Raw genomic sequence first — 16,109 nt, forward strand, 5'->3', positions numbered from 1 at the left:
CCCCAGTGGGACAGAGAGCCAGCCTGAAGGCTGCCAGAAAACTCGGGCTCACAGGCAAGTGACAATGAAGGAAGAGAGTTCATTACACAACTTACAGTTGGTACAGCCCAGCAGGGGAACCTCCAAAATGCCATCAATGCACTGATAGGACAGTCAACTTTCTACGTCTGTAGGTCTCAGAGAGCCTCAAGTCACCTTGAGACCTATTCACTGGAACTCCCTAGCTTCCGTTCCCCTTTCCCACTGCAAATTCCAACTCCATCAGTAGGAAGAGCAGCTAGTGAAGGAGGGGAGGAAGGTCAAGGAGAAGTCAACCATTCCCTCTCTCAGAGAGGGTAGAGGCCCTCCCACTACAGCCCCTAACTGGAGAACAGGAAGTCTGTGCCTTGCAATGAAGAGTTTTCTAATATATTGGATTGAACATTTTAAACTATGGAAACAGGATTAGTTAATAAGGGTTACCTGCTGTTAAATGTTAGTTACCTCATACTAATCAGGAGAGCTATGAGCCAGTCCAAGTTTCATCCAGGGCTACAGGAAAAACTTCCTCCACTGTATAAATTTTAAGGAACTAAGGGAAACAAAATAAATTGCATTCAGCAGTGTTGTCAACATAGGGATACACAAATATATACTCATGTCTACATCTTCCTAAGAAACCCTACCAAAAAACAGCTTCTTTACTTTTACCTAGAACCTTATTCCTCCATGGAGCTTAAAATCTACGGGAACCGAGTGAGAAAACAGACACCTTTACAGGACTTTCCATACTTGACCTGTGTCTCAGCACCCATGAATTCTCCTTCTCCTTACCTCCGGGCAAATAAATGTAATACAGATTGGTGTCTCCTGGGCTTTCATCCCACTCTGCAAACATACATAGTCATGGTTTTTTTTGTTTTTTTTTTGTTTTTTAAAGATTTTTTTTTTTTTTTTTTTTTTTTGGGAGAGAGAGAATGAGAGACAGCATGAGAGGGTGGAGGGTCAGAGGGAGAAGCAGACTCCCTACCGAGCAGGGAGCCCGATGCGGGACTCGATGCGGGACTCGATCCTGGGACTCCAGGATCATGACCTGAGCTGAAGGCAGTCGCTTAACCAACTGAGCCACCCAGGCGCCCCCACACAGTCATGTTTTAATCACAATGATGTCTCAGGATAATCTCCCTGCTACACTAGCAGTGAACCCAGTTGTTCACATCAGGGCAGTACCACCCCCTAGGGGAAATTCTGGAAATCTAGGGGGACAACAGTTCTCTTTTATGTTACAATAGGCCATTCTATAGATTTTTGAAATTTTGTATTAGGTGGGTCATATAATCTATGGATTTCATCCAGATAGTAAAGATGGCATTAAAAAAGTACTTAGTATGAAAATGAGAATTGGGTCTGATATGACTGGTAACAACTGGACTCACTCTATTTTTTTTAATATACTTTTTTAAGATTTTATTTATTTATTTGACAAAGAGAGACACAGCAAGAGAGGGAACACAAGCAGGGGGAGTGGGAGAGGGAGAAGCAGGCTTCCCGCCAAGCAGGGAGCCCGATGCGGGGCTCAATCCCAGGACTCTGGGACCATGACCTGAGCTGAAGGCAGACGCTTAACGACTGAGCCACCCAGGCACCCCCTCACTCTACTTTATATTATTTATCCAATCTAATTTTTCTCTCTGATTGTATATCCATTTTTTATATGTACATGCAAATTTTTATTTTGAAAATTTTCACACATTTAAGAGTTACAAGAATAATACGTTAAATACTTGTTTGCTATTCCCTTAGATGCACCAGTTTTAACATTTTGCCTCGTTTGCTTTCTCTCTATATAAACATATTTTTCCCCCTCAAGCACTTGAGAGCTCCTTGCAGACTCTGACACTTCATCCCTAAATACTTCAGCATGCCTCTCCAAAGAACAAAGGCATTCACCACATAACACAAAGCAATGATTACACTCAGGAAATGTAACAATAAAGAACTAGCATCTAAGATACAGTCCCTATTCAAACTTTGCCAATTGTTCCAGTCAAAGTGTGTCAATTGTTCCTTTGGAGTTTTCTTATTTTCTTCTTCCTCTCCAGGTATCAATCAGGAAGCATACATTTTTGTATGTCTCAAAATTTGGACTGTTTTCTGATGAGGAGATTCAAGTTAAACATTTTTTTTCCCCTGGAATATGACAGGGTGATGTTGTAAGCTTTTCAGTGCACTCCGCTGGGGGAAAAGGAAGCCATTTTATCCCATCATGGCGGAAATGCTAAGTTTGATCATTTGGTTAAGGAAATACCCACCAGATTTTTCTAGTGAAATCGTACTGGTTTGTGTATGTATATTAGGTGAATTTTAAAAATTGTAGCTCCTGGAAAAACTCTTCTGGAGAGGGAAACCAAATGCTCAGCGCAGAAAGGCAAGCAATCCCACTCCTCACCACTTTTACCTTGCTGTTATGAAGAGTTCAGAAGTTCAGCCCTTAAGATGTTGCTAGTGAGTTTAACGATATTCCATACAATTGTGTTCAATTACCATGCATTTAAAAAGTAAAATGTTTGTTCAAAAAGGAAGGTTTTTAAGTAGATATGGTAGATAAAGGTTAAATAAGCACTTTCAATGATTTCATGCTTTCTTGGGCTCCAGCTGAATGAACTCTATTCACCACAAACTGCATTTTTGAACCCTTTGTTTTGTTTTGTTTTGTTTTGTTTTGTTTTGTTTTAGAGAGAGAGCATGTGAGTGAGGGTGGGGAGGGGCCGAGGGAGAGGGAGAGAGAAAACCTTAAGCAGGCTTCGTGCTCAGTGTGGAGCCAGCCCCACACGGGATCGATCTCACAACACTGAGATCATGACCTCAGCCGAAATCAAGAGCCAGACACTTAATCGACTAAGCTACCCAAGCACCCCAAATAGTTTGTATTTCTGTGTGTCTAGCTCCTTTTGGGCCCAGGCAAACTTCAAATCCAACTGCCAGATAAGTAAGTAGCTGGATGAGCAGAGAGTCATCACCGCCATGTAAAAACCTATTCAGGGCGCCTGGGTGGCTCAGTCGTTAAGCGTCTGCCTTCGGCTCAGGTCATGATCCCAGGCTCCTGGGATCGAGTCCCACATCAGGCTCCCTCCTCGGGGGGAAGCCTGCTTCTCCCTCTCCCACTCCCGCTGCTTGTGTTCCTGCTCTCGCTATCTCTCTCTCTGTCAAATAAATAAATAAAATCTTTAAAAAAAAAAAAACCTATTCAAATAATATGCTTTACTAGAGACAGGTCTTTGAATTCAAAGAATAATTCAGAAGATTAAATTCTAGTAAACCCTTTGCAAAAAAAACAGTTTTTGTCTTTTAATAGAATACCATATGCTACTATGGGCATCAAATTCCTCTATCACTGATTTGCTGATTTGGCCCATTTGGTTCTCATTTTGGAGTATTTAAAAATGAATCTTAGCAGACCATAATAGCTTGAAATATTTAAGTAAGGTCTAAAAATGAGCAGTTTACTTCCTACTTACTAGAAAAGTAGGATCCTTTGAGTATTATGAACACCTTGTGTCATTGTATAGAAATTCCAAAAAATTATGCCAGCTAATAATACATCTCAACAATGCCTTGTTCCTCATTCCCTTGAGTTATATTTAAAAAGAGAGATGGTTAATTTGTTAAATTCAAGTAAGCACAGGAAATTTTATTAGAATTTGAAAAACTGCTTTTCTGCAGTGAAAGCCAAGTTGTATATTAAGGAGGATGCATACATAGAACAGTGTAAGCTCCTTGACCCAAATAAGACTTTGTATTCAGCCAAACTCAGGTCACCAATACAATCTGTTATCATACCAAATTATCACTGCATGGTATTAGGTCTGCCATAGAAAAGTCAGTAGGGACATTTGGAAAGGGAGAACCAGTATTTACAACCCGGTCTTTGTTAGCAGGCACTTGCCTGTGCACTGGATACACGTAAACTGGTTTAATTTCCACAACTTTCTGATATTTTTCTTGCCCCACCTCCACTTTCATGAAACTCTAATCACCTTAAAGCCAGGTTCTATCTTCTTTGTGCTCCACTCCCACAGCCTTGCCCAGTGCCTGTCTCATAGCAAGTACAACAATGTGCATAAGGCCACACAATTATTAACACAAGACCGCACTACTCCAGAGTCCATGCTCTTTACAATGCTTCTAGATAGAACTTCCTGTAGTAGTAGAAAAACCTAAATAAAGTGAAGTGCATTGCATTTTCCCTGCTGTCATTACTTTCATTTAAAAACCAAAAGCACATATAACTATATTCAATTATTGACTTGTATAATGCATCCAGGGGCCAGTCTGACACTGAGCTGAACTACAGGGTAGTAACTATAATGAAATATGATCATTGTATAAATGATGATCAACACCTTAACATTCAGTACATAGAAAGAAGATAACTAATAGGAAGGTTGGCATGTCTTACTGTTTATCATTAAAATGTTTCTTAATGGAGACTGCCAATTTGAAAGGTAAGATTGATGAAGAGCATTAACTATGCAATAAATTCCGTGACTGTGTATTTCACAGAGATCTATCCTAGATGATCATTCTGGAGCCTAGAGATATCAATAAATCATCAAGAAATAAATGCTCCTTTTACTAGTACAGACTGGGATAGTTGAAAATTACTGCTGAAAGTATCCAAAGTTTCATCAATTTTTATCAAGATGTTTAAGGGACCAAGAGTTTGTTTAACTCAGGGAAGGAATGACCTTTTCTGTCCAAAGGTCGACTCTCTATTGTCGTGGTGAGGGCACTAGTTCATGGATTCTCTCTCAAGTACTGTAAATTCACCCATTTTAATGATACAAAACTACCAATGATAAAAGGAAGGAAGAATATTAGTGATTCCGTTTCACTGAACTACTACTCCTTATGGATACTTATGGGACCATGGAATCCTGCTCCGATTTATTTCTACCTGGCAGAGAAAATGTTGCATGTATCAAAGAAGACACATAGATAAGTAGCTCTGAAAGAGTCCTAGAACTTTCTCATTTTTGGTACTTCAGTAGCATTGTTCACGCCTTCATCGCTACACAGACATGCCTGTGAAATGTTCGACCAAAGCTGCAATTCTAATTTCAGCCCTTATTTTACTGTAACAAGTATGACAGGGAGCCCTTCTAAATGACCCCCCTGCATTTTACATCAGATTAATTTCTTCAAACACTACTTCAAGTAGGTTACCATCTTTCTTAAAATCTGCACGAATGCCACAACACTGATAGGAGAGAGCCTAATTACTTAGACTTACGATTTCCAAAATGTGTCCCAAATCTTTCAGGAGATTCTCATCTCCTGAGAGTTCCCCAAATGACTTTTGTAGACACAGTTGGTTTACTTGCTAACCTCCAAACATGCTTGTATATTTTCCATTTGCACTTTGCTCACACTATTCTCCCCAACCAGAACATCGAGTCCTAGTGACTCTCACTAAATATTAGCCACAGACTCAGTAAAATCCACACTCTTCTAAAATTGTCCCATCCTGAACTACTTCTCATTCCTTTGAGATCCTTTTGAGATGACATGCAAGCTCTTTAGTTGTCCTAAAATGTAACTTAAAATTTTAACACAGTTAAGCTTTTCATAATTTAACATCTTAAATCTTTAATCTCCTTGATGATAAAAAGCCCATTTTACTTTTTCACATTTCCACTCTGCCCAAGTATGTTGTTTATAGTACTCAGTAAATATTTTCTCATTTGACTCTACTTTCATTTAATAAACTGTGAGAAAAGGAAGGACACCAGATTGCAAAGCACAAACCATGACCTTTCTTAGTACCAGGTTTCACAGAAAATTGGTCAAATTTAGTGCTTGTCTTTTTAAATACAGATCGACAATCTTGTTGGTATCTTTAGATTTAAAACTGCCATTTTACCATAGGTTCTTTACTGAATCATGTGTTCTGTATCTGCTTTCTCTTTCTTCGTCTTCTTTTGTGATTCCTTATCCCCGTCTATGAGCTGTGTAGTGATACACCCTTCTTTTTTTTTTTTTTTAAGATTTTATTTATTTGCGAGACAGAGAATGAGAGACAGAGAGCATGAGAGGGAGGAGGGTCAGAGGGAGGAGCAGACTCCCCGCCGAGCAGGGAGCCCGATGCGGGACTCGATCCCGGAACTCCAGGGTCATGACCTGAGCCGAAGGCAGTCGCTTAACCAACTGAGCCACCCAGGCGCCCGTGATACACCCTTCTTAAACCGTTCTTATAGTGGTTACCTTAGCAATTACACCATGCATCCTTGATTTTTCCAAGTCCAGTATTTATGGGTACTACTGCCCTTTTCAATGCGAAGACTCTGAACACTTAAACTCTACTTACCTCCTGTAACAGGTTGTATTTTCCAGAAATGAATTAACAGTATTTTCATTCGGCATGCTCTTCTGGTAGCTTGCCACTCCCCCAGCAAAAGCTGAAGTCTACTTCTCTTGCACCTGCAACGGGGAGATCTCAACAAATAAAATGCTGCAGATGTCCTGTGGCTTGGCTTCTGGAATCCGCAATTAACCCCAGAGGCAAAGTGATACCAAACGCTGGACTTCTCCAGATGCTCATCTCTCCTAGACTCTACTACCTTGTGAGCTCTTTTGCACCTTCAAGCAGGTAGATTCACATTTTTCTAGATATTTTAGTTTTCCTATATGAAAGCTGGCTCAGATGTCCTAGTCTGACCCTACCATCCGCAGAAAGCTTTGGTCAGGGGCGCCTCGGTGGCTCAGTTGGTTAAGCCTCCGACTCTTGGTTTCAGCTCAGGTCATGATCTCAGGGTCGTGAGATCGAGCCCTGCATCAGGCTCCGTGCTCAGCGCAGAATCTGCCTGGTATTTTCTCTCTCTTAAATAAATAAATAAATAAATAAATTAATTAATTAATTTTAAAAATCTCAAAAAAAAAAAAAAGCTTTGGTCAAATCATTAACATTGGAGCCTATCTTTAGAGAGTGCATGTGAACCACACAGAGAAAATTGTTGGATAGTAACTTTCATCCTCGCCCCTATTAATACTATTTTTATTTGCACTCATAGCAAATAGCATTTTAGGGCTTTTGCATGTTTCTCAGTTTTTTCTACATTAAACTTATGCATTTTATAATGTTTGCTGATGGATTACTGACTTCCTTGAACATACTCTAGAGTATTACTAGCCAGGCCACTGGTTTTTGTTTTATTTTGTTTTGTTTTGTTAGCAGATTAGAAGAAACGTCAAATTTCCCAACCTGTACCTATGATGGATATCAGCTACCCAGAACTAGTATCAGGCCAAAATTCTTCAAATAATATTCTGGAAATCATTGGGTTGAAGTCAACATCATTACAATGTCCCGCATGTGATGACGGCATAGAAGCCTGTTAAAACCAGATGTGAATGTGAATAAAGCAAAAAGTGAATGAAGCCCCTCAGGTCCATTCATGTTGTAGCAAATGGTAAGAATTAATTCATTTTTATGATAATTAGTATTCCATTGTATGTATCTCTATATAGACCACATTTTCTTCACCCATTCATCCATCCACTAATGGACACTTAGGTCGTTTCCACATCTTAGCTATGGTGAATAATGCTGCAATGAACACAGGGGTACATATGGCTTTTTGAGTCTGTGTTTTCATTTTCTTAGAGTAGATACCCAGAAGTGGAATTGCTGGATCGCATGGTAGCTCTATTTTTAATTTTCTGAGGAACCTCTATACTGTTTTCCACAGTGGCTGCACCCATTTATACTCCCACCAACAATGCATGAGGGTTCTTTTCTCCACATCTTCATCAATACTCTTTTTTTATAATAGCCAGTCTGATGGGTGTAAAGTGATATCTCATTGTCATTTGCTCGCATTCCCCTGATGATGAGTGATGTTGAGCATCTTTTCATATGTCTGTTGGCCATATGTACGTCTTCTTTAGAAAAATGTCTATTCAGCTCCTCTGCCCATTTTAATCAGATTATTTGGTTTTTGTTTGTATTGAGTTGTATGAGTTCTTTATATCTTTTGGATAATAATTCCTTGTTAGATATATAATTTGCAAATACCTCCTCCTATTCAAAAGGTTCCCTTTTCATTTTGTTGATGGTTCCCTCAATGTGCAGAAGCTTTTTGGTTTGATATTGTACCATTTGTTTATTTTCACTTTTGTTTCCCTTGCCCTTAGAGTCAGATCAAAAAAATATATATATATATATGTATATATATGTGTGTGTGTGTATATATATATATATAGCTAAATCCAATGTCAAGGAGCTTACTGCCTATGTTTTCTTCCAGGAGTTTTAGGGTTTCAGGTCTTATATTCAAGTCTTGAACACATTTTGAGTTGATTTATGTGTATGTTCTAAGATAATCGTCTAGTTTCATTCTTTTGCATATAAATGTCTAGCTTTCCCAGAACCACTTATTAAAGAGACTGTCCTTTCCCCCTTATAAATTCTTGCCTCCTATCTCATAAATTAATTCACCATATATGCATGGGTTTATTCCTGGGCTCTCTATTCTGTACCATGCATCTATGTCTGTTTATATACTAATACCAAATTGTTTTGATTACTACAGCTTTGTAGGATAGCTTTGGAATCAGGGAGCATGATACCTCTAGCTTCTTCTTTATCAAGATGGTTTTGGCTATTAGGAGTCTTTTGTGGTTCCATACAAATTTTAAAATTATTTGCTCTAGTTCTGTAAAAAATGTCACTGGAATTTTGATAGGAATTACGTTGAATCTGTAGATTGCTTTGGATTGTATGGACATTTTAACGGTATTCATTCTTCCAGTCCAGGAGCATGGAAGATCTTTTTATTTATTTGCGTCTTCTTCAACTTCTTTCATCAATGTTTTATAGTTTTCCATGTACAGATCTTTTACCTTCTTGGTTAAAGTTATTCCTAGGTATTTTACTGTTTTCAATGCAATTGTAAATGGGGTTGTTTTCTTGATTTCTTTCTGATAGTTTGTTACTACTGTATAGAAACAACAGATTTCTGTATATTAATGTTGTATCCTGAAACTTTACTGAATTCATTTATTAGTTCTCACAATTTTTTGGTGGAGTCTCGAGGGGTTTTTATATATGGCATCATGTCATCTGCAAGTAGGGACAGTTTTACTTCTTTTAAATTTGTATGCCTTTTTCTTGCCTAATTGCTGTGGCTAGGACTTCCAATACTATGTTAAATAAAAGTTGGAATAGTGGGCATCCTTGTCTTATTCCTGATCTTAGGAAAAGCTTCCAGCTGTGGGTTTACCATATATGATATTTCTTATGTTGAAGTATGTTTCCCATATACCCACTTTGTTGAGAGTTTATCATAAATAGATGCTGAATTTTGCCAAATGCTTCCTCTGCATCTATTGAGATGATTATATGATTTTTATCTTTCATTCTGTTGGTATGGTGTATCACACTGATTGACCGGATGTTGAACCATCCTGGATCCCTGCAATAAATCCTATGTGATCATGTAGTAATACTTTTAATGTATTTTAACGTATTGTTGAATTCAGTTGCTAATATTTTGTGAAGGATTTTTGCTTCTGTCCTCATCAGAGATACTGACCTGTAATTAATTCTTTTCTTTTTCTTTCTCTCTTTCCTTCTTTCTCTCTCTCTCTCCCCTTCTGCTTTGCTTTGCTTTTTTCCCCCATCTTTATCTGGTTTTGCTAACAGGGTAATACTGGCCTGATAAAATGAGTTTGGATGCATTCCCTCCTATTCAGTTTTTGGGAATAGTTTGGAAAGAATAGGCATTGAATCTTCTTTCAATGTTTGGTGGAATTCACCAGTGGAACCATCTAGTCCTGGATGTTTGTTGAGAGGTTTTTAAATAATGATTCAATCTCCTTACTAGTAATTCTCTACTCAGATTTTCTATTTCATCATATTTCAGTCTTGAAAGACTATACATTTCTAGGAATTAATCCATTTCTTCTAGACTGTCCAATTTTGTTGGCATATAATTGTTTATAACAGTCTCTTATGATCCTTTGTATTTCTGTGGTTATAACTTCTCTTTTATTTCTGACTTTATTTATTTGAGCCCTCTTTTTTTTCTTGGTGAGTCTAGCTAAAGATTTGCCAATTTTGTTTATCTTTTCAAAGAACAAGCTCTTAATTTCACTAATCCTTTCTATTGTCTTTTTGGTCTCTATTCCATGTATATCCACTCTGATCTTTATTATTTCCTTCCTTCCACTAACTTTGGGATTTGTTTGTTGTCTTTTTTCTAGTTCCTTGGGTGTAAAGTTAAATTGTCTGAGATTTCTCTTCTTCCTTGAGATAGGCCTTTATTGCTATAAACTTCCCTCTTAGAACCACTTTTGCTATCTCCCATTGATTTTTCATATTTCTTTTTTCATTTGTCTCTAGTATTTTTTTATTTCTCCTTTGATTTCCTCCAGGACTTAGTAGTTTTCAGTAAATAGTTTAATCTCCTCCTATTTTTCCAGTTTTCTTCTTGTGATTTCTAGTTTCATACCATTGTGGTCAGAAAAGATGCTTGATATAATTTCAGTCTTCTTAAATTTATTGAGACTTGTTTTGTGGCCTAACATGGGATCAATCCTGGAGAATGTTCTATGTGCACTTGAGAAGAATGTGTATTCTACTGCTTTGGGACGTAGTGTTCTGTATGTATCCATTAAGTCCATCTGGGCTACTGTGTTAAGGCCAGTGTTTCTTTATTAATTTTCTGTCTGGATGATCTATCCATTAATGTAAATGGGGTGTCAAAATTCCCTATTATTGTATTGCTGTCAATTTCCCCCTTCAAGTTTTTAACATTTGTTTTATATATTTGGGGGCTCCTCTGTTTGGTGCATATATATTTATAAATGTTGTGTCTTCTTGCTGGATTGACCCCTTTATTATTCTTTTGTTACATTCTTTGTTTTAAAGTCTTTTTGTCTGATATGATTCGAGCTATCCAGCTTTCTTTCCATTTCCAATTGCATGGAGTATCTTTTTCCATACCTTCACTTTCAATATGTGTGTGTCCTTATTTCTGAAGTGAGTCTCTTGTAGGCAGTATAAAGATCTTTTTTTTCTTTTTCCTTTTTTTTTATTAATTCATCCACTCTGTATTTATTGATTGGAGAATTTAGTCTATTTACATTTAAAGTAATTATTGATAGGTATATACTTATTGCCATCTTGTTCTTTTTTTTTTTTTAGGCTGTTTTTTTAATTTATTTTTTTATTTTTTATTTTTTTCAGGCTGTTTTTTAGTTTCTCTCTGTTCCTGTCTTCTCTTTCTCTATTCCCTTGTGGTTTGATGACTTTCTTTAGCATTATGCTTAGATTCTTTACTCATTTTCTTTTGTGTATTTACTGTAAGTTTTTATTTTGTGGTTACCATAAGATTCACATATATTATCCTACATGTATAATAGTCTAAGTTGATAGCAACCTAAATTTGAACACATCCCAAAACTACATTTTTACTTCCACCATTTTACATTTTGATGTCACTTTTTACATTGTTTTTATTTCATGTATCCCTTAATTACTGTAGTTTTAGTTCATTTTACTACTTTTATCATTTCACTTTCATGGTAGCTTTATTATAAGTGATTAATCCACTACCTTTACTATATATTTACCTTTTCCAGTGAGATTTTTACTTTTTTCTTTTTAAAGATTTTATTTATTTATTTGAGAGAGAGAGCATGAGCGGGGGCAGGGGAGGTTAGAGGGAGAGGGACAAGTGGACTCCACTGAGCAGGGAGTCTGACGCGGGGCTCAATCCCAGGACCCCAGGTTAAGGGTCTGAAGGCAGATGCTTAACTGACTGAGCCACCCAGGAGCCCCAAGATTTTTACTTTTTGCATGTTTTGTTAATTAGTGCCATTTCTTTTCAAAGCTTAAAAAAGTCCCTTTTATATTTCTTACAAAGCCGGTTTAGTAGTGAGAAACTCCTTCAGCTTTTGCTTGTCTAGAAAGCTTTATCTCTCCTTCAAATATGAATGATAACCTTGGTAGGTCGAGAATTCTTAGTTGGAAGTTTCTTCCTTTCAGCACTTTGAAGATGTCATGCCACTCCCTTCTCGACTGCCATTTCTGAGAAATCTGCTGATACCCTTATGGGGCTTCCCTTGTGTGTTAACAATCTGCTTTACTCTTGCTGCTTTTAAGATTTTGTCTTTAAATTTGACCTTTTGATTATAATGGTCTTGATGTAGCTGTCTTTGGGTTCTTATTTGGAACTCTTGGCTTCCTGGACCTGAATGTCTGTTTCCTTCCCTAGGTTAGGGAAATTTTCAGCCATTGTTCTTCAAGTAAGTTTTCTGCCTCTTTCTCTCTCTTGTCTCCTTCTGTGACCCTACATGAAAATGTAATTCTGCTTGATGTTGTCCCTCAAGTTATCTTTATTTTTTTTAATTATTTTTCTGGGCAACCCTGTTGGGACCCCTCACTCTTGAGAGCTTTTTCTGTATCTTCACTCAATAAACTTCTATCGCTTTACGAAAATAAAATAAAATAATTTTTCTTTCAGTTGCTGTGTGTGAGTTCCATCACTGCATCTCCAGTTCGCCGATCCATCCTTCTGTTTCACCTGGTCTGCTGCAGAATGCTGCTAATGTACTTTCCAGCTCAGTTATCGCATTCTTCCGCTCTGTGGCTTCTGTTTGGTACTTTATTGTGTTTTTTATCTCTCCACTGAAGATCTCACTGTGTTCATCTTTTTTTTCTCCTGAGGTTGGTGAGCATCTTTATGACCATCACTTTGAATTCTTTATCAGGTGGATTATTTATCTCTGTATCACTGTGATCTTTTTCTGATGTATTGTCTTGTTCTTTCATTTAAAACCTACTTGTTTCCCCATTTTGCTTGACTCTCTTGTGTTTCTGTGCATCAAGACAGCTATCTCTCTCAGCCTTGAATGCTCATCTTGTGAAGGTGATAATCTTTCTCATTCAACCTTCTCCTAGTTCTTGGTTGTGTCTCAAGCCTTTGTGATTGTCTAAACTGCTTGATTTACTCTTGATGTGCCCCCATTGTTGAGGGTGTGCCAAGGCCTGTCAGTGATCCAAGGGGAAGAATCTCATTTACCATCTAGTTTCAGGCCGATTGGAAGCCAGACCCTCAAGTACCAGCTTTTAAAGTATGAATATATATATATATATATATATAGTCTGGTGGGGCCATAATCATAATCCCTCTAGCCTCTAGACCGGAGATCTGAAGGTGTCCCCTGAGTGACAGTGGCAAAAATTTGGGCTCCAGATGAGTGATAAGATCCTTTCTGGGAAGTCTTGTTGACCTGTAATGAGGTCAAAGAGGTACATAAGGATTGTGTCTCCCTACTTAGGTTCCCTGGGAGCACCTCCTCGGCCTCTAGACGTGTGCGGAACTTGGAGCCTGTCCCTCAGGCTGAAGCTCCAGGCTAAGTAACTTGGCATTTTTCACAGGAAGACTGAGGTTGTTTCAGCCTGCTCTCTATGCAGTGTCCTGGGGGTGGTGGCCAGCCAAGAACTGGGAGGAAGCTGGAGAGTGGAGGTGGCAGGGCACACTCGCTGGTCTCAGGAAGGTAGTGTAAAAATGTCCTGACTGCCCATGCCTATGGGTTTCAGAAACACAGTGGGAGAGTGCCTTGTCAGCGAAGAATGTGTGGCCATTCATGCTCACCAGCTGCAGCCAGATTTAGTGGAGTGTCCTAACTGCCCAGGCCTCCAGCCTTCCACTAGGAAGTAAGAGAACTCCATGGCCATTTGTGCTTGCCCACTCCGGCCAGGGAACCAGAGAACACCGCGATCACCTGCACTCTCTGGCCTGAGCAATGGCTTCTCAGTCAAATCCATCCAAGCAAAGTGGTGGCAGGATGCTATGTCTAAGCTCGCCCACCCACGCTAGCAAGCTACATGGACAGTCCAACAATGGCATCCACATGCATCTCTGTCTCTAGGGAGAATCTCAACTGTCCCCACCCCTCCAGCCAATGCCCTCAGACCAGCAAATGGATCTTCTTCACATATAGTCTAGGAACTTTCCAACTGCTGTCTGTTCAGTAGATCTGGGGGCAAACTGGACTGCATGCAAACACTCCAAGAGGGGAATCTCAGTTTCTTAGAGAACTTTAGGAGTCCCAGACAACAGCCCTGTTGGTTTTCCTAGCCAGACTTTCAAGAGGTTCCTCTTTCCAGTGCAGGTCCCAGAAGCCAGGGTGCCAGATGTGGAACACCAACCCTTTACTCCTTCAGGAGAAGCACCTGTCTGTGGAAATCCCTTTTTTGTATCAATGAGCTGGGGTGGGGTTTTTTACAAGACTGTGCCTCTGTCTGTTTCAATGAGGTCCTTTCATCCCTTGTTGTGGAGAAGCAGTTCGCCTAGTTTCAAGATCTTTCCCACAGAGAAATAATCCATATGGAGCTGTGAATTTGGTAAGTCCGTGGGAGGAAGAGAGTTCAGGATTCTCCTACACTGTCATCTTGGACTCCTTGCACGTTTGCTATTACTAATGTATAATTTCTGCATTAATAAATGACAAATGCTACTGTGAGTTTTCTATTTGGGGGCAATCTTTCTCAAGTTAAGGAATCACAGTATCCTTGCTTCACAAAACTAGTTTAGAAGTTCTCCTACACACTGAAATAGCTTAAGAGGCATTAGGACGTTGAATATGTAAAGGGATAGTAAAATCCCCCATGAGATTATCTGGGCCTTGTTCTTTTTGTTCTGTTCATTCTCTTGATTTTCTTCTTCAAAGTTTTTTACTGTATGTGTTGAAGTTCAGCCTATGTTCTATCCATCATATTCTCTTCAACATTTTAAATCTTTATTTAAAAAACTTTCTTCTTTACATCTTATCTTTCTATTAAGTTGTAATCTGTTAGGTTTGTTTTTTTCCTGAGTTTGTCTTCCATTTCTGAATCCTAAATCCTTTGTGGATGTTAGCAGCTCTCATTTAAATCTTCCTTTCTACAGGATGGCGGTCCCTCATAGAATTGAAAATAGAGCTGCCCTACAACCCAGCAACTGTACTACTGGGTATTTACCCCAAAGATACAAATGTAGGGATCCAAAGGGGTACATGCACCCCGATGTTTATAGCAGCAATGTCTACAATAGCCAAACTATGGAAAGAGCCCAGATGTCCAGTGACAGAATTGAATTGATAAAGAAAATGTGGGTATTCCACATACAATGGAATACCACTCAGCCATCAAAAAATTGCTATCTTGCCATTTGCAATGATGTGGGTGGAACGAGAGGGCTAAGCAAAATAAGTCAATCAGAGAAAGATAATTATAATATGATCTCACTGATATGTGGGAATTTAAGAAACAAAACAGGATCATAGGGGAAGAGAGGAAAAAATAAAACAGACAAAATCAGAGAAGGAGACAAACCATAAGAGACTCTTAATCATAGGAAACAAACTGCGGGTTGCTGGAGGGGAAGGGGATGGGGGGACGGGGTAACTGGTTGATGGGCATTAAGAAGGGTATGTGTTGTAATGAACACTGGGTGTTATATAAGACTGATGAATCACTGACCTCTACCTCTGAAACTAATAATACATTATATGTTAACTGATTTTAAATTAAAAAAAAAAAAGAAAGGTGGAACAAAAGTAAAATCTTCCTTTCTTCACTCACTTCATTTCTGATATTTTTAGTCCTAATATATGCTGTCTTTTTCTTCACATATTCTACCATTTTCTTAAATTTTTAAGCTCATTTGGAACTACTGTTACAGTTTTCATCAGTTTGGGGACAGGTCTGTCTGTGAACTCTCATTGGCTGCCATAATATTGTTTGGTTCCTAATCTCTCTCATCTTATAAAAACTTCGCATGGGATTTAACTGAGATAATGTTCTGTCACTTACTGTTTGGGATGAAGAAAGTTCGCCTCCCCTTTCAAAGGGAGGGAACAGACCAGAGGAGCTTATTGTTACTTATTTTTTTTAACTTCACAGCCATCAGATGCCATTACACGCACCCACAACTGGGATTCTGTTCCCAGTTTCTGCTGCTCTTTTGAGACGAAGCTGTCAGGCTCTGCAGGAAGCACTTTTTGGCAATTTGGGGGTTCTTTCATGCCTGGGGATGTTAAAAGCCCACTGGTTCCCCCCCACTTCCTTTTGTACAGATGCT

Source organism: Mirounga leonina, unplaced genomic scaffold (assembly GCF_011800145.1).
Source record: "Mirounga leonina isolate KUSES-001 unplaced genomic scaffold, KU_Mleo_1.0 Mir_153, whole genome shotgun sequence".
Classification (NCBI taxonomy): Eukaryota; Metazoa; Chordata; class Mammalia; order Carnivora; family Phocidae; genus Mirounga; species Mirounga leonina.